At 42.8% G+C, this 23,322-nt stretch overlaps 1 long non-coding RNA gene across 1 annotated transcript; it reads right to left on the minus strand.

The window, feature by feature from the left end:
* Positions 1 to 3,843: 3,843 nt before the first annotated feature.
* LOC147361864 (uncharacterized) lies at positions 3,844 to 5,727 on the minus strand. Its single transcript, XR_015137557.1, has 2 exons — positions 5,238 to 5,727; positions 3,844 to 5,043 (listed from the first exon to the last, which is right to left on the minus strand). It is a non-coding gene; the product is annotated as an uncharacterized LOC147361864 (long non-coding RNA).
* Between the last annotated feature and the right edge of the window lie 17,595 nt (positions 5,728 to 23,322).

Consider the following 23,322-nt stretch of genomic DNA (forward strand, 5'->3'; position numbering starts at 1 on the left):
TCTCCCAGGTAGCTAGTGGTAAAGAATTCACCTGCCTGTGTAGGAGATGCAGGAGGCATGTATTTGATTCTTGGGTCGGGAAGATCCCCTGGAGGAGGAAATGGAAACCCACTCCAGTATTCTTGCCTGGAAAATTCCGTGGACGGAGGTGCCTGGAGGGCTGCGGTTCATGTGATCGTGAAGAGTCGGATAAGACTAAGCGACTGAGCACACACACATAATCTTGCAATAAATATCATTATAACCACTATAATTTTATTTGTTTGGGTGGCAAAGCTTTCTCTATTATTTCAATACATCCTCAGGAAAAGAAGTTTAATCCCAACAAAATAGTCTATTAAAGTTTATTTTTGAAAAGAATCCTTGATAAAGAGGCCCCTGCATCTATTTTTCATTCTTCCAGACATTTCTACAACTGATTGGTGTGTTGGGTGTGGTGGTGGTGGTGATTCCTTGGATTGCTATACCTGTGATTCCCCTTGGCGTCATTTTCTTTTTTCTTCGGCGGTATTTCTTAGAGACGGCACGAGATGTGAAACGACTGGAATGTTCAAGTGAGTACTGGGACTCTCAGGTTGGGATGGCAATACAGGTTGGCTGCATTTATACCATAATTAACCACACCCCTGAAATCCTGCAGAATATATCTTTTGGATTCTCCCTAAGTCAGCATTAGGTAATTATGTATTTTGGGCCCTGTGAGTCAGTATGACCCTTAGGCCAAGTTGAGCTGGTGGCAGGTGAGCTGCAGCTTTGCATTTTAGCACAAGGACAAATGTGGACAGGGGCCATTTCTGTCTTGTTCATGACACACTTCCTAACACAGAACAGCCACCCAGTAAACAGTTTTCCAAAAAATAATATGTTTTGTCATGTTGGTACTATTGTAGAAGGAAAATAGGGAATTTTTCTTCCCTTGAAGTTACTAGAAATGACAAGGAAAGGAAAATATTAAGGAAAGGAGGCATCAGGAAATGTACTCATATGTCAGAGGTGATATTTTTAGAAAATACATTCTTTCACATACTCCTAAGATGGTAAGTTGTAGTCGTTAAATGTATTGAAAAGATAAGCCCTATAATTTCCAGGTTTGCTCTTTATCGTCACCAGTATTTGAGCTGATGTCACACTGTGGGCACCCCTCCCCAAGACAGTTCATATAAATGATACTGGAAATAATCCCTTCAGGAGGACCCAGGGGGAGGATCTGTTTAGTAGACTTTCAGTTTATCACTCCATTCAGCTTCCTAGTTTTAGAATAATGGGGACCATTATTTTATGACCAATCATTCTATTCTTCAGGTAATCACAGAGGATGAAATAATCTAGAACATATCTCACCATTAATGCATAGACATATTTCATCAATATTAAAACAAAAAGTTATAACGAAAGTAGAATTGTTAAATATTTTTAAAGAAGGTATGCTGCTGCTAAGTCGCTTCAATCATGTCCAACTCTGTGCGACCCCATAGACGTCTGGCAGCCCACCAGGCTCCCCCATCCCTGGGATTCTCCAGGCAAGAACACTGGAGTGGGTTGCCATTTCCTTCTCCAATGCATGAAAGTGAAAAGTGAAAGTGAAGTCGCTCAGTGGTGTCCGACTCTCAGCAACCCCATGGACTGCAGCCTACCAGGCTCCTCCATCCATGGGATTTTCCAGGCAAGAGTACTGGAGTGGGGTGCCATTGCCTTCTCTGAAAGAAGGCATAAGGACAGAAAATAAAGGAAGATGTTTGTGTCAGAAACCTTAACTATGGATAGTTACTGCAAGTTAACACCAACTTAACTTTCTAGAAACCAAGCCAAGAAGAGAAACATATTGAGTCTCATTCTTCTCTGTATCTACTAAGTGGAAAAATCTAAGTTAATCAAGACAAAGGAGTTTTTGGTGGTGAAATGTGTGTGTTTCATTTTTAATAATAAACTCTTGAGAGGCATTCATCCTGTATTTGCATAAAGTACAGTTGGTGTCTTAAACGCTGTAGAAAAAATTTTCAGTCAAGAGAACCACCTAAACTCCCATGACGTCTGGGTTTTGTGAGGTGTTTGATTGGATTATGCAGTAGTAGAGTCCAGACATGTGTGATATTTTGCTGATGTGATTTGGTAGGATGGTAGGACCTGGGGAAACAGAATAGAAGTGATGAGCTCCATACAGTCTTTTGTGTAGATAGGGCTTCAATCATTTTATGAAGTCAGTCATGAAATGGAGTCATTCAATAGTCTTGTTCAAAGCAGGTTGTTCCATTCAAAAAGGGATTGTTCCAGAAGGAATGTTTTTCAGAGATTTTTGTCTGGAGCATGGGCCACTTCCCATCCACATGGAAGTGGAGAAAAGGGCACCTCCTGAGGCCTTTTTCAAAAAGCAATACAGGATTTCACCTGTAGAGTCTGAGAACTTTTTGGACCCATCCCTGCGGAATATTTGGATTTTTTGCAACCTAGTAGGCTGCAACAGTGTTAAACAGTAAATTCAATCCAGATACCCCTCTTCCACACCCCAGGTAACCAAATGAGATGGCCTATTGATTAGAACTGTTTATGTTCTCTCTCCAGGTTGTGGGTCTGTGCCAAAAATAATGATACCACTTTTTTCTCTATGCAGTAACTAACAGTATATCTTAAGGCCACTGCTGGAGCCTCCAGCAAAAAGACATCTGATCACTATAACCAGAAGGCATAAGCCTACTTCATTCCTGTGCTCTGAAAAACTGCTAAAATCCTGAGGTTTATATTCAGATCTAGCTGCCTATCTTTCTGGAGCATTATGTTGACTTTTGTCCTCTTAGTGACAAATGTGCAGTTGATCATAATAGTTTTTCATTTTTATAGAACTGAGTATAACCAAAATGCAAAACCAGGATGGCATTTGGTTGCATTTCTCTAGCCAAATCTATTCATTTGGCAGTGCCTGAATTATGAATCTGTATCAAATCCTATCTGTAAGAATTCTGTGATCAACTAGCAATGTCTGCCAGGGACATTGCAAAGGTAGATTTAGCACATGTGCCACATTTATTCAGATCATGGATCCTCAAGTCTGCTGTTTTAAGGCATTCTCATGCCGGATTCCCTGGGACTTTATTCAACCTAAGGTGCTTAGCATGATGTATGGTAATGGCTAAGGCTGTTGGATGTTAGCTAAGTAAGATTTGAGGGTTTTCTGAAGGTAAACAAAGTCTGGAGAAAAGTACATTTAGTCACGCATGGACATCCTTAAACCTGATTATTCTCCCTCTGAGACACTGCTGTTATGATTAAAAGCACAGCCTTGGAAATAAGACAGAATTGGGTCTGACACTCAGCTCTACCACTTAGGTGAGTTAATTTACTTAATCTTGGGCAGGAAGTACTCTTAATTCCTCAGTCTGGTTTTCCCTCTGTCACAGGTATACTAATACCTGCCTTCTGGGGCTCTCAGGATTTCTTGAATTGATCATTGTAAAATATGTGCTGTGCTGTGCTTAGTTGCTCAGTCATATCGACTCTTTGTGACCCCATGGACTGTAGCCACCAGGCTCCTCTGTCCATGGGGATTCCAGTCAAGAATACTGGAGTGGGTTGCCATGCCCTCCTCCAGGGCATCTTCCCAACCCAGGGACTGAAACAAGGTTTCCTGCCTTGCAGGTGGATTCTTTACCATCTGAGCCACCAGAGAAGCCCATGAATACTTGAATGGGTAGCCTATCCCTTCTCCAGGGGATCTTCACAACCCAAGAATTAAACCACGGTCTCTTGCATTGCAGGCAAATTCTTTATCAGCTGAGCTACCAGGGAAGCCCCAAAGTATTTGGTAGTGACTACCAAAGGCACCAGAACTTTGAACATGAGGGTATTTAAAAATTTTTATTTATTTGTTTTTGGCTGTGCTAAGTCTTTGTTGGTACATGGGCTTTTCTCTAGTTGTGGTATGTGGGCTTCTCACTGTGATGGCTTCTTTTGTTGAGGGGACACAGGCTCTACGGGGCTTGGACTTCCAGCTTGTGAGCTCAGTACTTGTGGCTCTCAGGCTCTAGAGCACAGTCTCAATAATAATTGTACATGGGTTTAGTTGCTCTTTGGCATGTGGGATCTTCCCAGATCAGGGATTGAGCCCTTGTTTCCTACACTGGCAGCCAGATTCTCATCCACAGAGCCACCAGTGAAGTCCAAATGTGAAGGAATGAGAACATTGCAACAACTGGCAGTTCTCACATAGGTGAATGATAACCTGCAGCAAGGCTGCCACTTTGGGGTCTTTTCATGTGGTTCCCCGCCCCCCTCTACCCCAGGGAAGATCTGCAGTCCAGATGGAATGTGTCCCCAGGTGTCCTCAGGGTTGTGGAGACACAGCCGTATATCATGTAAACTGTAGGGTTACATGCATCTATGACTTCTGACTGATGTCATGGCTGTTATATAGTCTGCTTCAGGATCATGAGCTCAGTCTTTGTGGGGAAAAGGGTGTTACGTTGGGCAAGATAAAATCAGAGCCTTGACATCCCCTCTCCTCATGTGCTAGTTAACTTTCTTTGCAGACCCTCCAGTTCCCTCATTCTGGCATCCTGCTCACCCCTAGTGGGGTTTGAAAGAAACAGGATAGATTTTCACAGGTCAGCATTCCCTCTGGCCCACTGTAACTCTTGGGCATGAAGTGAGGTAGGTGATGGAGTGTTTGGTTCCCTGGTGTTCAAGGCTGAGATGACACCTGGTTTCTAAAGACGACCCCATCCTCCATCCCTGCTGGAGAGAATCAGCTGCACTTTGATCTCTTGGTGAGGGAAACAGGTGGAGGAGGCCACGCTGAAGAGTTCATTCCAGGACTCTCCCTGGGGGAACAGGCACGTCTACTTCCTGCTCAGAAGCCTTGTTTGTGATGAATAGTGTTGACGTCACATTTGCTCTGGAAATCACAGCCTGGTTCTAGTGAGTTTTCTGTGTTCTCTGGAGTTGGACTCTTGACATCCTCCTGACAGTGTGATGGGCCCGGAATTCACCTGTGTCATCGCTGTGAGCCCCCTGCTTCCAGAATAATTGAGTTCTGGGATCTGGTTGGGACACCTGCTGGGAATGCAGAAAAAGCCTGAAGAGAGTTCTTAGCCTTTGTTATTTGGAGCATGAGCTCAGTCTTAAAAGTGCTATTAAAAGTTCATATTGCTATTTTAAAAGTGTAAAGTTAAAGCTAAAATAAAACAAATGTTACTCAATAGAATAAGGGTTTCCCAGGTGGTGCTAGTGGTAACGAACTCACCTACCTATGCAGGAGACTAAAGAGATGCTGGGTTGGTCCCTGGGTTTGGAAGATCCCCTGGAGGAGGGCATGGCAATCCACTCCAGTATTCTTGCCTGGAGAATCCCATGGACAGAGAAGCCTGATGAACTACAGTCTATAGGATTGCAGAGTCAGACATGATTGAAGCAACTTGCCATGCAATAGAATGAAGAGAGAGAACAGTCTGGATGCTGAAGTAAGACCACAGACATGACCTTGGAAGGTCAGAACACCACTGAACCACTTTAGGCTCTTTTCCTGAATTAGATACAAAGGGAAATGTTATGTCATGTCCTGTTTCAAAGAAAGTTTTTCCTTGCAGCAGTATTACAGCTGAGGGTCCCCTAACAGTTAGGGTTCCTGATCAGATGTCCCAGGTAGAAAGAGCCGCAGGGCTGAGTGGATGGTCAGCTAGGACCCAGCCCAGGCTGTCCTCCCCCAGCCCAGGGCTTCCCATCCTCTCTGAGCTCTAGTGTCTCAGAGGAGGAAGCCTGCTCCTTCCTTTCTTATATGATAGATCCAGGAATACTAAGCACAAGAGGAGTTCTGTGTCTTTGCCCATTTATACCCTGCCCCCCTACAGCCACTCCACCCCTGTGGAGCCTGTGTATATGTCGATAATGACTGAACTGTCACCCAGACAGGCATTTGGATGCCAGGTTAAGGAGTGAAAACCTGAAAATAATTTGGAGTTTCTCCCCTTTGATTCTTTCCCCATCGTTTTATATAATTTCTGAGGCCTCCTGCAAGATAAGTGACCTTAACGTCCCCTAAATGCCCAGATTTTACTAACAGGTCTTTTCTAGGAGATGCACAAGTAACAGAGTGATGTCAGTAATTCCTGCTGATACAGCACAAGTTATCACTCACCCCAGAGAGAGGTCACAGGTTCACTATCTGCCTCTAACAACAGCAGGTTACAGCCTCATTCATGGTGGAAATGAGAACCTTAAGGGTCCTCCCTGCCTGGCAGCCTGCAGCCCACCTGTTCCCTGATGGGCAGGGAAAGGTTGTTATTGAATCACACGAATACACCGGGATTCTTGGCCCCCGGAGGAGAAGAATTCAATCCGGGGCCAGAGACGAGGCTTGATCGCTCAGAGCTTTGTGTAATAAAGTTTTATTAAAGTATAAAGGAGATAGAGAAAGCTTCTGACATAGGCATCAGAAGGGGGCAGAAAGAGTACCCGCTTGCTAGTGTTAGCAATAAAGTTATATACTCTGTAATGAATCCAAAGAATGTCTGGAGGTTGTAAAGACCTCACCAGACCTACTCCCATAATTTACATTTTAAGATAACAGAATTAGCCAGAAGTTTTAATCCAAAGACTGTCCTCAGGCAGGATACATTATTGTTATATAATCCTAAGGAATGTAGAGAAAGAAAAAAGTTTGTCCTTTGTTCCTCCTTGAGAATTCCAGACCCCTCTCTCCTTGGGAACCCCTAGGCTCCTTATCGACCTGCCTAGGAACTGACTCTTATTCCCCCCTTTTCTTTTAGGAGAATTATGTTGCCTAGGGAAAAGGGGCGTCGTTCTCATTCCATAACTGCTTCCCAGCTGACAAGGGGTGTTGTCCCTAAATTGGTGAGGCAACATATTCTCCTAATCCTCATATTGAGGATATCTGATCCAGGGGCCCCAAATAGTAGTTGGAGGAAGCTGCAGCAGTAGCAGGAATTTGAGCAACCATTTGTAACTTAAAAGCTTTCATGTGGCTAGAAACAAATCCAGTTATACAATTACAGATGGAGGGAGCAAACAGCAAGAACAAACAACCAGAATTATTGTAATAAAGATAGTTGTCCACCATGGGGAACTAGTTAACGTCTCCCAAAGTGAAGCAATTGCGGCTTCAGGAGTATCCATGGCCTTAATCATCTTGTTCATGTGGTTAGTAAAATAAGTAACATATGTGCTCATATCAGGTATATATGTACAGCATTGGGTATGAATAATGGCACAAGTTCCTCCTTGTGCAGCTGTCAGAATATCTAGAGCCAATTTGTTTTGTAAAACCACCTTTCTAATTTGTGCTTGTTCAGCATTAAGAGCTGAAATAGCCTTTTGAGAATCTTGTAATGCCTGTTGAGTAAAATTAGTCAAAGCATCCACTTGTAACATAACATCTGTAGTTCCCAAAGAGGGAACAAAGGCTGCAGCCAAATAATCATACCACTGAAATACAGACCTTACCCACCGAGTTTTAAGGTGGGGTAAATTAGCAGGCTTTTCTGGAAGCTCTGAAAATATAAAGCCATGAGTAAAGGCTAGACCCAGGGTGCATCTCCCTATCCAACCAGGGGGAAGTCATGCCCATAGGTAAGAGCCACATATCCAATAAGTCCTGCTTAGAGCAAGCCAGCGCGACTGAGATATCCAGTCCCAATTTGTGCCTGGCCAGACAAAGGGAGAACCTGAACTGGGATTGGAAAACACGGGAATGATTACACTGTATGTTTCCTGAGACAAAAATCCCAATTGTTTCCAATCATTGTAATTAAGTTGTTGGCTAACTTTTGGGGACGGTTGTGTTTGTTCCCAGCATATAGAGGCAGTATATATTAAACGTCCTTTTTCAGGAGTTAGCCATGTAACCTCATCCCATATTTGATAAACGTCAGGTAAAAAACCATTAGATCTAGACCTATTTACCTTATATGTAGCAAAATAGTCATTGAACCGAGACAATGTATAATCAAAATTAAAAGTCACATGTCCATAGTTAGAGTACAAAGTGCTGCACCAGTCCATTTTAGGGTTGGTAGATGTCATCAGATGAAGAAGAGGCATCGCATGTGATTGTTGTCGAAGGTATTCACAGACTTGGAGAAAGTCTTTTCCTTGAAATGGGGATGTCCACCACGGGAAGCCTTCCACTGATGAAGAGGGGAGCGCTCCGCAGACCCAGCGTTAGACCGATTGTGGAATGCAGCATAGGAGTGAGCCCACGACAGGAAGACATTGTCTTGAGGATCCAACGGCAGACTCAGGATATTTGGAGTCAGCAGAAGTAGACTCACATAGATTATCAGGCCCATCCGCTGCCCTTTGCTTAACTCTAAAGCTTGGGTCAGGGCCACAAGCTCCGCTAAATGAGCACTGGTTCCCTGGGGGAGAAATTTTGCTTCCGAAACCTGTTCAGCAGTCACCATGGCGTAACTTTCCATCCCGAACAAAAGAACTGCCATCTGTAACTATTTCCATGTCAGGATTGTCTAATGGGGTATCCTTTAGATCCTCCCGAGCTGCATAGTTTAAAGTTAGGAATTGAGAACAATCGTGATCAGGTGTTTCATTTTCCTTCTCAGGAAGGAAAGTGCCAGGATTTAAATTTCCACAAACTTTAAGCTTAGTTACTGGTCCTTCTAATAACAATGACTGATATTTAAGAAGCCTACTGTCTGTCATCCAAATATTAACCTTAGAATTTAAGATTCCACTCACATCATGAGAAGTCAGTAAAGGTTTCATTCATTAATTATTTTTAAAGCTTCAGGTGCTAATAAAGCTGCCTCGATTACTCTTAGGCAGTGGGGCCACCCACGTGAAACTACATCTAATTCTCTGCTTAGATAAGCAATAGGTTGCTGATGAGGCCCTCAGGGTTGTGTCAAAACTCCCAATGCCACACCTTTTCTTTCAGTGACAAACAAATTAAATTCTGACCCTGTGGGCAAGCTCAGAGCTGGAGCTTGCAGGAGAGCAGTCTGAAGAACCTTAAAAGCCCTTTGAGTTTCTGGAGACCAAACCAGTTTGTCAGTTTGGGCCTGCTGAGTTTCAGCTATAAGTTTATATAAAGGGCGGGCAAGTTCCCCATAACCTGGAATCCAAATGCGACAGTAACCTGTGATTCCCCAAAATCCTCTCAATTGTCTTAAAGTCATAAGTAGGGGGTGATTTAGTATAGGTTTAATTCTCTCAGGGCCTATGGCCCTAGTCCCTTCTGATATGATTAGGCCCAGATATCTAACCGATTGTTGAGCCTTTTCTCTTGATGCCTTGTAACCACAGTCTGCCAGAAAGTTTAAGAAATCTTCTGAGGCTCGCGAACAAGCTTCCTCTGTCTCAGCACAGAGCAAAATATCATCTACATATTGTAACACCACTGCTTCAGAGCTATTAAAGTTTTGTAGATCCTGTGACAAACTTTGTCCAAATAAGTGAGGACTGTCACGAAATCCCTGGGGCAAAGCTGTCCAGGTTAACTGAGAAGCTGGCTGTGTAGGGTCTTCAAAGGCAAATAGAAATTGACTTTCTTCCGCCAAAGGCACGGAATAGAAGACATCTTTATAAGTTAGGCACCACGGAGTGTAAAGGAACTACAGCCTCATTTATTATTTGTAAATCTTGAACTAGTCTCCATTTACCATTCGATTTCTTTATACCCAAAATAGGAGTGTTGCAAGGACTGTTACAGGGAATTAATAGTCCCTGCTCCTTTAAGATCTCGATGATGGGTTTTAACCCTTCCTTAACTTCAGGTTTCAGTGGATACTGCTTCTTATGTGGAAATACATGTGGGTCTTTGAGCTTAACAACTACAGGAATAGCATTTTGTGCTCGACCCACAGATTTTCCATCAGCCCATACTCTAGGATTTACATTTTGTTCAACTAAAGGGAGAGAAAGGGAAGGCTCCATATTCATGAAAACAGAGGCATGGACCTTGTTTAGTATATCCCTTCCCAAAAGGGGTGAGGGAGATTCTGGCACGATCAGAAACTCGTGTGAAAACAGCACAGAATCCCAGTTGCAAGATAAAGAATAACTGAAATAATACCTTTTGGCTCATCCAGACAGTCCCATTACGGAAGCGGATCGGGAAGAAAGTGGGCCAGGGGCTTCAGTAAGCACAGAATAAGTTGCCCCAGTATCTAAAAGGAAATCGACGGATTGGCCCCCCACAATTATTAATACCTGGGGTTCCTCAGGTGTAATTAGGACGGGAGCTTGTGTGGGGACCCCGGGCACCTTCAGTCCTGATTGTCTTGAGAGTCTGACCCCGGAGACCTACGCCTCTGGGGGCTGTCTCTCTTCCAGTGTGGTCCTTTGCAGACCGGACATGGATCCGGGGGTGGCTTAGATGCCTGAGGGCAATCCCGCTTGAGGTGCCCCTCCTTTCCACAGTAATAGTAAGCCCATCCCTTTTCAACTGGGTCCCTCTGGGAATTTTTCTCAGGCTGTTTAAGAACGTTTTTCATAGCCATGGCGAAGGCTTCTGCCTTTTCCTTTGTCTTTTTTTTGCCTTTCTTTCTTTTCCTCATATTCCCTACCATAATAGACTGTCTGAGCCAGTTGTAACAGAGTATCTAAAGACTGATTTGGTCCATACGCCTGTTTTAATAGCTTACGGCGGATATCTGGAGCCAACTGAGTGAGAAATCTATCCTTTAAGATCACTTTTCCCTCTTCACTTTCGGGATCAATCTCAGTGAATCTGCGAAGGCCTTCTCTCAGTCTATCTAGGAATTTACCAGGAGCTTCTTTCTCCTCCTGTTCTATATCTGCCAATTTGCCATAGTTTAAAGGCTTAGAACACGCCTGCCTAAGTCCTTCAAGAATATATCTAACAAAATGACTCTGATCCCATCTTCCTTTAGCTATGTTGTAGTCCCAGTCTGGTTCTGTAGTTGGGACCGCCTGATTCCCAGTGGGGAGGGCCGCTATGTCGTTCTCCCTTTTCCCTACTGATTCATTACCAAGCCATTCATCTCCATAAGCAACCGCTTTTCCCAAAACTCGAGTCTTTGACTCGGGAGTCAGCGTTTGTCCCAAGATATACATCACATCCTTCCAAGTGAGATCATAAAGCAGAGTAACACCTTTAAAAGCTCTAATATATTTTTTCTGGGTCCTCTAAATAGTCTCCCAGATCCTCCTTGATTCTTTGTATTTCTTGATAAGAGAAAGCTTATTAACTCTCACAGACTGATTATTTCTCCCGGTGGGTGTTTCATAAAGCGGCAACAGCTTGTGTGGCTGTTCCTCAGTCTCTCTGGCTGCTCTGTGCATATGATCCCAGGGATAGATTGGAGAAACCTGTTTTTCCTCTTCTTTTTGTCTCCTGTCCTCCATCTCATCTCTTACTTCGATGGTCTGAGTTTCTACTGAAATGAGAGTAGTCTGAGGTCGTACTGAGACAGGAGTTGTAAAGGAGGGAGCTGAAGGTTTCACGCCCAAATCTATACCCTTAGGACATAAGTCTGGCATATTTTGCAGAGAGAAAAAGGGCAACACATATGCTACTTCTACCCATTTCCCTTGTTCCTTACAGAACCGGTCTAATTGTAGAACAGTATTATACTTAAGAGACCCTCCAACTGGCCACTGTGCCATCCTCCAATGGATACCATGGCCATGCAGTATCACATAGGAAGACCAGGTGTGTCTTCTTTAAGCCCTGGGGATCAAATCTATTCCAGTTTTTCAGGATACAGTTCAAAGGAGTGAAGCTGGAATTGTTAGCTCCCATCTGTAAGAGAGAAAAAAAGCGACTGGCACCATTTTTCTACTGGAGGCGTCCCTCCCTGCTCTAGATGGGGGTGTAGACAGACGTTACACCAAAAGCTTTTCCTTCCTGGTCAGACTTAGTCTGTCCCTTACCGACGCAGGCACCGTACTCGTCCCTCCCAGTTCTACCACTGAGATGGGGTGGGGATGTACCAGGGGTAGACTTGATAGCATCCCTACTTGACGTCCAGCTCTTCACCTTTAACCTTACTTGCCTCTGATGTCACCCGGGGTGAATCAGAGTAACCTTCTGGAATGCCTCCCAAGCTAAGACTGCTGTGGGAAACATTTGTCACCTGAGTGCCTGCGCATGACCCTGAGTATTTCCTGACTACAATAAGACCGATGCGAATATAAAACTTAGATGTTCTTTCCAAGCATCACCACACCAGTATAACAGCCTCCTCTGATCTACTAAGAGCCGGCGTTACCAAAGAAAGAAAACCAATTGCAGTCCCAATCTGAGTAGCCTTTCACCTCAGAGATGTTCTGGGAGGTAGAGCTCCATCTAGCTTCTGAACTTTCGATTCCTAACGAGGCTAGGCGCTTTATTGGCTACCAATCCAAGTTTGGGACCTAAGCCACAGTACACAGTAACACTATGGATCACAAGTCCCTTGAAAGTCTATGATCTGATAGATTAGGTTAGTACTTCTAATTCTCAAGGATTTATGAAATGGTCAAAGAGACCAAAAAGTTTGACTGAGAAAGGAGAGTTCGGTCCACACGCTTTGCCCATTTCTGGTCGGTTCCCGAAGGAGACGTTGGGTGCCTCTTGGCATTGGCAGGTCAGTATAACGCCCCGACAGGTTTCTGCCATAAGCCGTATGAGATCACCGTGGAACCACAGAGCAGGGCTCCCTACTTGCTTCACGCAGGGCATGCCATTCATTCACACAAGCACACGGTAGAGTTAGTAAAGCACAGCAGAAAACGTGTTCACTAAGAGAACAAAGAACTAAAGCTCCAAGCATCCTTACCTTGTCCTGAAGGATCCCGGACGAGCCCCCAAGATGAAAGGTTGTTGTTGAATCACGTGAATACACCGGGATTCTTGGCCCCCGGAGGAGAAGAATTCAATCCGGGGCCAGAGACGAGGCTTGATAGCTCAGAGCTTTTGTGTAATAAAGTTTTATTAAAGTATAAAGGAGATAGAGAAAGCTTCTGACATAGGCATCAGAAGGGGGCAGAAAGAGTACCCCCTTGCTAATGTTAACAATAAAGTTATATACTCTCCGATGAATCCAAAGAATGTCTGGAGGTTGTAAAGACCTCACCAGACCTACTCCCATAATTTACATTTTAAGATAACAGAATTAGCCAGAAGTTTTAATCCAAAGACTGTCCTCAGGCAGGATGCATTATTGTTATATAACCCTAAGGAATGTAGAGAAAGAAAAAAAGTTTGTCCTTTCTTCCTCCTTGAGAATTCCAGACCCCTCTCTCCTCGGGAACCCCTAGACTCCTTATCAACCTGCCTAGGAACTGACTCTCTCACAGGTGCCTAACCCTGGTGCTTGTGGTCAATGTCCTCTTCGAGAAGATGGCAGGAAATGAATGGTCACTGAAGGGACACCAGACCCCAAACCCACATGAAGTTACTCAAAGAGAATGATCACTAAGGGCACAGTTAGGTTTTACAAGGTAATGTGAGTATCACATGCCACAGTGACCTCCGAATGCCAGAAAAAGCATTGAGCAGGTAGTTTTAAAAACCTGGATTAGATTCCCAGAGCAGAAGTCAAGACCATTCAGGGACACCTGGCTAAGCAAGTCCTGTGGGCACAAGGGTGGTGCAGTACCAGGGTTCTGTGACCTGTGCAGAGACTCCTGGCGCAGGTGCAGGGAGAGTCCCAGGATTGGGGAGACGGTGGACTGTCTGCTCCTCTTACTCACCTTGTCCCTGTCCTATGTCTGGCTGTGGTTCAGCTTAGGGAATGTACTGACTCTATCCTGGCTCTTAGGTTACTCATCTAAGTTGGAGACAGCACACAGATAGCTCACCAAAATTCAGTGTGGTAAGAACTCTCAAAGAGAATTAAATTTTAAAATGCTATTGAATTGGGACTATCCTGTTCATCCAGTGGTTAAGAATCTGCCTTCCAATGCAGGGGACTTAGGCTTGATCCCTGATTAGTGAACTAGAATCCTATATGTCACAGGGCAACTAATCCTGTGTGCCACAACTAGAGAGCCCATCTGCTGCAACTACTGAGCCCATGAGCTCTAGAGCCTGTGATCTAAAATAATGGAAGCCCATGCACTGCAGCTAAAGAAAGCTTGCATGCCTCAATGAAGACCCAGTGCAGTCAAAGAAAATGCTTTTGAATCAAAAGTTTGTGAACAGTTTCCACCCAGAGAGATGTCAGGGAAGACTTTGGAGAGAGGCCATGTTTGAGGATTGTGATGAATGAGCTAGTAAAGAGTTTCAGTATCTAAATCTAGGTCAGATTTGAATTTGGTTAGAGATAGATTCAGGCTTCCCTGGTGGCTCAGTGGTAAAGAATCAGCCTGCACTGCAGGAGCCACAAGAGACACAAGTTCGATTCCTGGGTTGGGAAGATCTCCTGGAAGAGGATATGGCAACCCACTCCAGTATTCTTACCTGGAGAATCCCATGTACAGAGGAGCCTGGTGGGTGAGTCCATAGGGTCGTGAAGAGTCAGACACAATTGAAAAGACTTAACATGCATGCACAAAGATAGACTTAAAGAGAATCTTTCACTTCTAGGTAGTTAAGGTGAAGCTTGACGTGAGCAGGAGTTTGAGCGGCACATGGAGAATTCTCTCCAGAAAGGGCATCACCCCCTTCTCCCCCAGGCAGCCCTACCAGGAATTCTAGTGCACTGTTTGGCAGAACGTGCAATCACAGCACACGGGAGGCTATGGGTTTCTTTGTATCCAGCCTCCTTGACTTTCTCTGTCATGTGTCTGTCTCTGCTTCCCCAGCACAGAGCCCAGTGTTTTCCCACTTAGCATCTTCTCTCCAAGGACTCTGGACCATCCGGGCATACAAAGCTGAGCAGAGGTTTCAGGAACTGTTTGACTCACACCAGGACTTGCATTCAGGTCTGTGAGTTTCTGGAGATGATTTCAAAGGATGAGATGTGCTGTCGTCTGAGGCCTGACCTCCCTCTCAGGTGGTCTTGCTGGCCAGCACCTCTCTCTGTGCTGCTCCATGTCCCCCTCTGCACACCTGCCTCCCCCACCCCTTCCTCTCAGCACCCCGTCTGTGCTCCCCTCTTCCCTCTTCTCCCCAGACTGACTTCATCATGCTTCTATCACGGTGTCCTATGGCTTTCTGTCCCTTTAGGACAGGAGTCAGTATACTTTCTTTTTTCAAACAACAGATAGTAAATATTTTAGACTTTGTGTGCCATTCTATCTCTGTTGTAACTTATCAAATTTGCTGTTGTAGCACAAAAACAGGCCAAGATAATACATCAGCAAGAGCACATGACTGTGTTCCAATAAAACTTTATTTACAAAAGCAGGTGATGGCCATTCTTGGCCCACAAGCTATAGTTTGTCAACTCTCTTTTCAGAGCATGCAGGGCAGCAGATTTCATTGTGGTAAATCATTATCTAATTAACAGATTTTTAACTCACTTGGTTAATATTATTCTGAATATTGGTAATATTTTTCCCTAGGTAGAAATTTCAGAATTCCCTCTAGATCTGTAAAATCCTGGCCCATCTCTCCAATCTTTATTGTATCTTAAAGATAAAATGGCATTTTGAAAGTCACATGCAGATCCAGTTAGCTCATGGTTGTATAGACGCTGGCTCCTAAGAATAAACACTGTGCAGGGCCCTGTAGTAAGTGTGGAGGTGCTGGAAATAGCGTGTGAGCTGTGCTCTCTGCTGTCAGAAAGCTGGGAACAGTTGGCCCTGAGAGAGGATGAGCCTCACGTTGAGGCCTAGCACTGTAGGAAATGCACCAATGAGACCATTTTTCCATTTTCTCCATTGTGATCATATTACTGTTTATAACTTGTAAGTTGATTTTTTTCTTATTGAAGTATAGTTGATAAACAGTAGTATATTAATTTCAGATGTACAGCAAAATGATTCAGTTTTATATGTGTATTTTTTTCAGATAATTTCCCATCATAAATTATTACAAGCCATTGACTATAGTTCCACAGAGCCCCTGGCTTGATTCTTCTGTGTCCCATATTATCTGGTATCAAAACAGCTTTTTGGAACCTTTATGTTCCTTGAGTGTATAACTTTGCCACCCTACTTTGTGTAAAAATCTTCTGTAGCTCAACTGAGCAAAATGGTCTTCCTTGTTCAAAGCAGTTAACATGTTTTTTCTGACTTACTCATTATGCTTCTTATGGTTCACAAATCCAGAGGCCTGGTTCTTGCTTTTGACTGTAAACCGATGGTTCTTTTTGCGTCTGGATATCATCTATTTTATCTTCATCTGTTTTGTTGACTTTGGGTCCCTGCTTCTTGCACAAAGTAAGTATGGGTGTAAATAACTATTTATGGTGTGATTAAAATTTATAGCTGTATTTACAGTTATTATATTAAACTCTTGCTGCCTTGTCTAACAAGTACAGTTTGGTTCTAATGAATTATACTACAGCATTTGCAACATGTGATTCCACAGTGTCGCCCATGTAGAGAGGTCATTTGGGTCTTGATGGGACCTTTTATTCTTTTCTCTTTCTTTGAATGAGTTGATGTCTACTCAGTGATAGCAAGCTGACCTTAGAAACTTTCCTGGTAGTGTTTAGTAGTTGGATGGAGAGAACCAAATTTGCCATAAAGCTTTTTGTCCAAGTTAGGACTTTAGATTTTGGCTTTAGGGCTACTGAGGTCTCTTGGTTGTAGGTGCTTGGTCCATGAGGATAAGAAAGATTCTCTGTAGCAAAGGACACCATCCTCATCGCTGGATGGGTATCAGATGAGCAGGTGTTGGTGTATATGGCATGAATTTACCAGCCCTAAATGTTCTATAAGAGCAATATTGAATCACAGTCTCTAATATGGAAAAATGAGAATGGTATTTTAGTTTTAAAAGCACTGGCTTTTAGAAACCATTGCCTTGTTTTTCATGGTTTCCAATTATGGTTACATTGGACATAGAAAGTGAAATTGCTTGATTGTTCTTGAAACCACAATGACAAAAGTCTTAATAATAACATTATTCCTCATTGTCTACTGTATATTGACAATGTTGAGATTAAGTTCATTTCAGTCTTTCTGAATTCATAGTGGTTTTAATCTTTGGGGAGGGAGGTTTTAATTGTATTGTGGACTCAATCAAATGATAGTAAAAGTATAAGTAATATTGTCATTATATGTTAGTGATTTAAATATTATAAAGGAGTTAGCTTAATAAAGTGATAGAAGGAACTGGCCTCAAGGTCAAAAACAGGACTGACTTTTTTACCCCCTCTTCTTCCTCATTTAGCTTTGAATGTTGGGCAGGGTGGCCTGATACTGTCCTATGCCCTCAACGTCATGGTGGTGTTCCCATGGTGCATCAGGCTAAGCATTGAAGTTGAGAATATGGTGATGTTTATCTTAACATTCTTAACCTTGTACTACTTCTTGCCATTAAAAAGTATAAAAGAAATTATTATGTAAAATATTAAAACTTGTTTTTACATCTAGCTCACAGAGGTTTTTATATCCTCCTCCATCTGTTTAAAGCTAAAAGTACATCTTTTACTCAGTCTTATGTGTGCCATGTCAGCAGGTTTTTATTCATCACAAACTGTCTTCCAATGTCATAAATGTCTCTGTAAGAGGGAGGTTCTGAAATCTTGGAGAGAATATAATCCAGTTTGGGGGGAGGTTGTTTATTATTGTTTCTTAACTGGTAATTCCTCATTATTGGTAAAAGAATAATTCAATATTTTATAGTTCTTTGTTTAATTGATAGATATATGTTCCCGCCTCATTTTAGCATTTATTCTTGTATGTGTTAAACACCTGAATGTACTGATATCCCTCCTTTTTGGTAGAATAAGCCACCTCTCTGAATGTGCTATCAAAGATGTCAAGTTATTTTTGTTTAGGAGGTCTTGGTCAGTATTTAAATTATATTCTCCTTTGAGTATTGCATATTATCCCAAAGAGAGAAAAACAGTAAAAATGCAATATTTGCATTTCTCTCTTCTAATAGAGTAGAAAGTGAGAAATTATTAAAATGAGGTTTGATGACCATCCAGTTCTACTCATCTATAACACGTGGCCCTTTTATAACCACTTATTAGTGTTCATAAGTATTCTTTTCTTTGACAAAATTCTTTTTATTCAGATGTGGAAAGTGAATAAATAAAATCTTTGCATTCACTTATCTAATTCTTTTAGTTTTAATATAATGCTGAAGGAAGCAGCCCTAAGTGAAACTGTTACAGGATGATGAATAAGTTTGCAAATCATCAAAGGAGTCATCACACTCCTACTTCAGAAGTCCTTCTCAGATGCTAAGATTTGGAATATTCTTAACCATATAAAAAGCAGATATAAAGATATAAAAACAGAATGCCATATTTACAGTCTCTGAACCTCCATAAATAAAACCCTCTGCTCCTAACCCACATGATGTCATATGTATTTCAGATGATTTCAGTAGAAAGGGTGATAGAATATACACAGCTTGAGCAAGAAGCACCCTGGGAACTCGAGTTTCGTCCACCACCAGACTGGCCCAACAATGGAATGATTGCCTTGAGCGATGTGAACTTCAAGTACAGCTCAGATGGGCCTCTGGTATTGAAGGACCTGACAACAGATATTAAACCAGGAGAAAAGGTTTGTTTAAGCCATTTGCCTCTTTAAAATTTAGCTGAAGATTTAGTGCCACATCTGCTGTTGACTTTCTTGTATGTGTTGGGGAGACTTTTTGTTCTTCATGGGTACAGATCAGATCATTGACATCACAGGTGAATCTCTCTTGAAAACTGACCAGGGGATGGGGATCCCGGTATTTCTTTCCCTGTGTTGTGAACTCCCTCATGGTGGTTGGTGGGTCCTGAGCTCCTGAACTATAACTTAGCCTGACCCAGGACACTATATTGACAGCTGATTATTCATGTGGATTCTGAGAAGTCAGTCTTGACTCACTGTCTCTAACTCTCCAATATCTCCTTTTTTCCCATCCATTCTTCTTTGTATTTCTGAAATCTCTTCTTCCTCTGATGCCCTTCAGTTATGGCCTCCTCCTCTGTCCTTTGGCCCTTCCCATAGACTTGTCCTCCATTAACCCACACTCGACTGTCATCCTCCTGCCCTGCCCCCACAGACTGCTTCTTTCTGAAGCACAGATCTGATTCTTACTGGACTGGGCGAGCTGCTGCTGGAGCCATAGGGCAGTCCTAGATCCATTCTAGCAGGGATTGTGTGGCCAGCTCAGAGCCACCAGAGAAGAACCCAGAATCTTGATTCAGTCAGGGGTGAAAATCCAGAGCTCCATGGAGGCAGAGTCTGGAGACTCACTCAGAGTTGATGAAAGTAAAACGAGAGGAGCAGGGAAAATTCCAGGTGGAAGATGGCAGAAAGACTTGTGACCTGGTCCTGTCAGCACCCATGTTTGCAAGTGATGTTCCTTTCCCATGCAGCTTGAGGCCCTCAGCTGGGACCAGGGCAGAGTCTTGAAGAAGAGACTAAACCAGAACAGAAGGCAGTAGGCATCTCTTCCCCACCTACCTCTCCAGCCTCAAATCCTCATGTTCACACACTCCCCAAGATTCAGGTTGTGTGTAGATTCTCCTGAAGTACCATGTCCTCCCTGCTTCCAGTGTGCACACACTGCCCTCTCTACTTCAGAGACCCTTCCCCTCGGTCATCTTGAGGTTAAAGCCTCCTCATTTTCTAAGTTAATTCTAATGTGTCTGCTTCCCAATTCCTTCTAATTTTGTATACCCTTAAGATAGCATTTATCATACATCTGGGTGCTGGTGATGGACAGGGAGGCCTGGCATGCTGAGGTTCATGGGGTTGCAAAGAGTCGAACATGACTAAGTGACTGAACTGAACTGAACTGAACTGGACTGAACTGTGCTTATAGCAGCATTATTCATTGTACCCAAAAGCAGGAAGCAACCCAAGTATTCATCAACAGGTGAATGGATAAATAAAATGTTATTCACTCGCTGTCCCAGCCATCAGTCCCTCAGCACCCTCTCTGTGCCCTGCAGAATGCCATTTTCTGGGGGAACAAAGCTAAAAAGAAGATGCTCCATGATCCATACAATGTAATATTATTCAGCCTTAAAAAGGAAGGAATTTCTGACCCATGGATAAACCTTGAGTACATCATACTAAATGATATATGCCAGACACACAAGAAACAAATACTATATAATTCCACTTTTATGGGGTTCCTAGAGTAGTCAAATTCCTAAAGACAGAAAGTAGAATGATGGTCACCAAGGAAAGAAGGATGTGAAGTAGGGAGTTATTGTTTAATGAGTATAGAATTTAAGTTCTACAAGACAAAGAATAAAAGGCAAAAAATATTCTGGAGGTTTGTTGCACAACAATATGAAGACTTAAGACTAAACTGTCAATTTAAATATAGTTAAATTGGCAAGGTGTATGTTATATGTATTTTACCACAATTAAAATTAAAGAGAGCATCTTGACATGCTTTGTAATTTTGAGTCTATATCTGAGAATACCCTAAGGCTTCTAAAGATCAGGGAACATCTTATTTTTAGCTCTGTTCCCCAGAAAGTGTTCTGCAGGGCACACTGAGAGAGCTGAGGGACTGCTGGTTGCGAGGTTGAGTGAATAATACATGGATAAGTGCAACCAGTAACCAAAACATACACACAGGGCAACTCCTTGTAAGTAACCAGTTTCCTAGATGTGTTATATACTTTAGGAACTGCTGTTTAAATCTCTATCTACCTCAGACCCACCTAGAGGACTGTAGCCATATTTAATGAATGATACCCTTGTGACTCTGTGTGACGCTGTGGACTGCAGCCCTCCAGGCTCCTCTGGTCATGGGATTTTCCAGGCAAAAATACTAGAATGGGTTGCCATTTCCTTCTCCAGGGGTCTTCCCAACCCAGGGATCAAACAGAGGTCTCTTACCTCTACTTGCATTGGCAGGTGGATTCTTTACCACTAGCGCCACCTGGGAAGCCCTTGTGACATGAAAGAATATTAAATTTAATGCCCAAATGATATCCAGGGCCTGGAGGAGGACATGGCAACCTACTTCAGTATTCTTGCCAGGAAAATCCCCGTGCACAGAGGAACCTGGCTGGCTACTCTTCAGAGAGCAGCTTCAGTTAGTCACATGGCAAAAGCTTGCTCTTAAGTATTTCCAGTTTCAGGGTAGGTTGGGAAAATAGTAACTGTACCTCATGATGCAATCCTGTCCTTAAAATCACCATAGGTGATGTTTGCTTACTAGTCGTTAAATATGTCCATCAGATTTCCCATTGTAAACATAATTCTTTCAATTTGCTCCTGTCTTAAATTTCCCCCAAAGACATCACATATGAATTATCTATATCTTAGGGACATAACATATTTGTATTCTTCTACCTTAAAATTCTCAAATCATAGGACTATCTGAGCTTCTAAAATGTTTGAGGGATGATTGAATCTGGAGACTGAATTAATAACTGCAGTCACTTGACTTTTTATTTGTGTCATGGTCCACTCACAGTATCACTGTTAGTTTCATTTCTGTGTTTAAAGATTATAACAGGCAGCATATTCATGAGGTGATTTCACACCACCTGTGTACATCCTCAGGTTTCCTCTCCTGCTCACTTGTCCCAGGCCCCATCACTCCTGGACACCCTTTTGTGTTGGATTTGATTGACAGAGGTTTCTGGGAGTGAGCCAGACCAGCAGAAATGGGACTTTATTCTCTTTCCCTCATTTCCTCTGCTGTCCCAATTCCTGAAAGTTAGGGTAAATGGGAAAAATTAATATGTACTATGCTGGTTTCTAATTTATAGAAGAAATAGCCAGCAAAAAATGAGGTAAATAGCACCTTAGGCTTCCTGTATAGATATTTAACTTGGGTTGAGTTTTTCATTTAGATGATTTGATGGTTTATTTATAATTTTAGAGAGTCCTAGGCTATTTTAAAGCATTTTTCAGCTCTAGAGGTAGATTGATGTTGGTTTGTTACATATTTTTTTCTTGCTCAGAATTATTACTTGGATAATACATTTTTATAGATGTTTACTAGACCTTGATATATGTACAAATATGTTAGTCTCCCACATTTTCTCCTTTTTTATGTATTTCCTCAGCAACCCCTTCCCCCACTCCCAAATTGTCCCACTTTCTCTACCAGCTTCCTAATTCCTCATGACCCAGACTGTGGTGCCAGGGTTAACAGCACCCGCATCTCTTGGAGCTTCTTAGAGATGAAGAATCCCATTCTCATCCAGACTTCTTGACTCAGCATCAGATTTGAACAAGACCTCCTAGTAAAGTCCTTTCTTTCCCGTAGACAGTGTTTGATGACTCATAACCCATGATTTTCATGAAACATTTTTTGACAGTTTGAAATTGAGCTCATGAATCACTCAAACCCCTTTTGTGTCTGAGCATGACACTCTAGAAAGTTCTGTATTACTTACCACCCTACAGATTCATATTTATATTCTTCAAATCATGCCTTTACATTATAATCTAAGACTGTGTGATTCCACTGCATTTCTTTGCATCTTTTCAGTGAGTCTGAAAAGGCAGTTTTCAGACTGAGTCACAGGCAGTTTTCATCATGCTCCTGCCTTCCCCACACCAGCCTCCTGCAGGGACTGGAGGGATTTCCCACAGGCTCAGCCCTGCCTGGACCTAGAATCAGAGACAGCCCTGCACAGCAGTATGTGTAGCTCTTGCACCACCTGATGGGATCAAAAATGAGTCTTGCTGCCCCAAGCAGTGCCCGAGGTCTGTTTGGCCTGTTTCCTGGGGAACCTTGTGTCCCACTTAGCTGCAGGGTTCTCCCCCAGCACACCTGTAGGTGCTGGTTTTTCCTGCTTACAGCCTGCCCACCTGATCTCAGTCATGCTCTTTGTTCAGAGATTTTGTCCTTCTTGTCCCACCTACTACTTTATACTCACCCGTATCCATATCTTGCTTAAGCTCTCTGGCCATAGGGTCTCCATGTTAGGTCTGTTCCTTTAACTGTAGCTACACCTCTCCCCACTTTCTCTGTTCTAGTTAGCCAAAGGGACATAATAGGGAGTGAGGCCAACCAGGTGATAAAGAGGTCATCAGCAGAATGGAAAAGACTGTGATATATGTGGAATGAGTCCCATCCTGGCACTTAAAAGCTTTATTATTTCAGGCAGACTAGTTAATCTAACTAAGCCTTGATCTTCTCTTTTGCAAAATGGAGGTGACAGGACCTAATCTCTAAGGTAGTTGTACAACTTAAGCAACAGAAGATACATAAAACACCCAGCATGGAGATCAGCATGCAGTACATGCTTGGACAAAGATAGCTGTCATTTTCATAAGGTGTAAAATGACCATAACCACTTATACTTTGTTTACTTATAAACTGTCTATCTCATGAAAATGAGAAGCTTAGACATTTGCAATTGTATT

Source organism: Bos grunniens, chromosome 12, assembly GCF_055505025.1.
Source record: "Bos grunniens cultivar Pamir isolate PY7600 chromosome 12, Bosgru_T2T1.0, whole genome shotgun sequence".
NCBI lineage: Eukaryota > Metazoa > Chordata > Mammalia > Artiodactyla > Bovidae > Bos > Bos grunniens.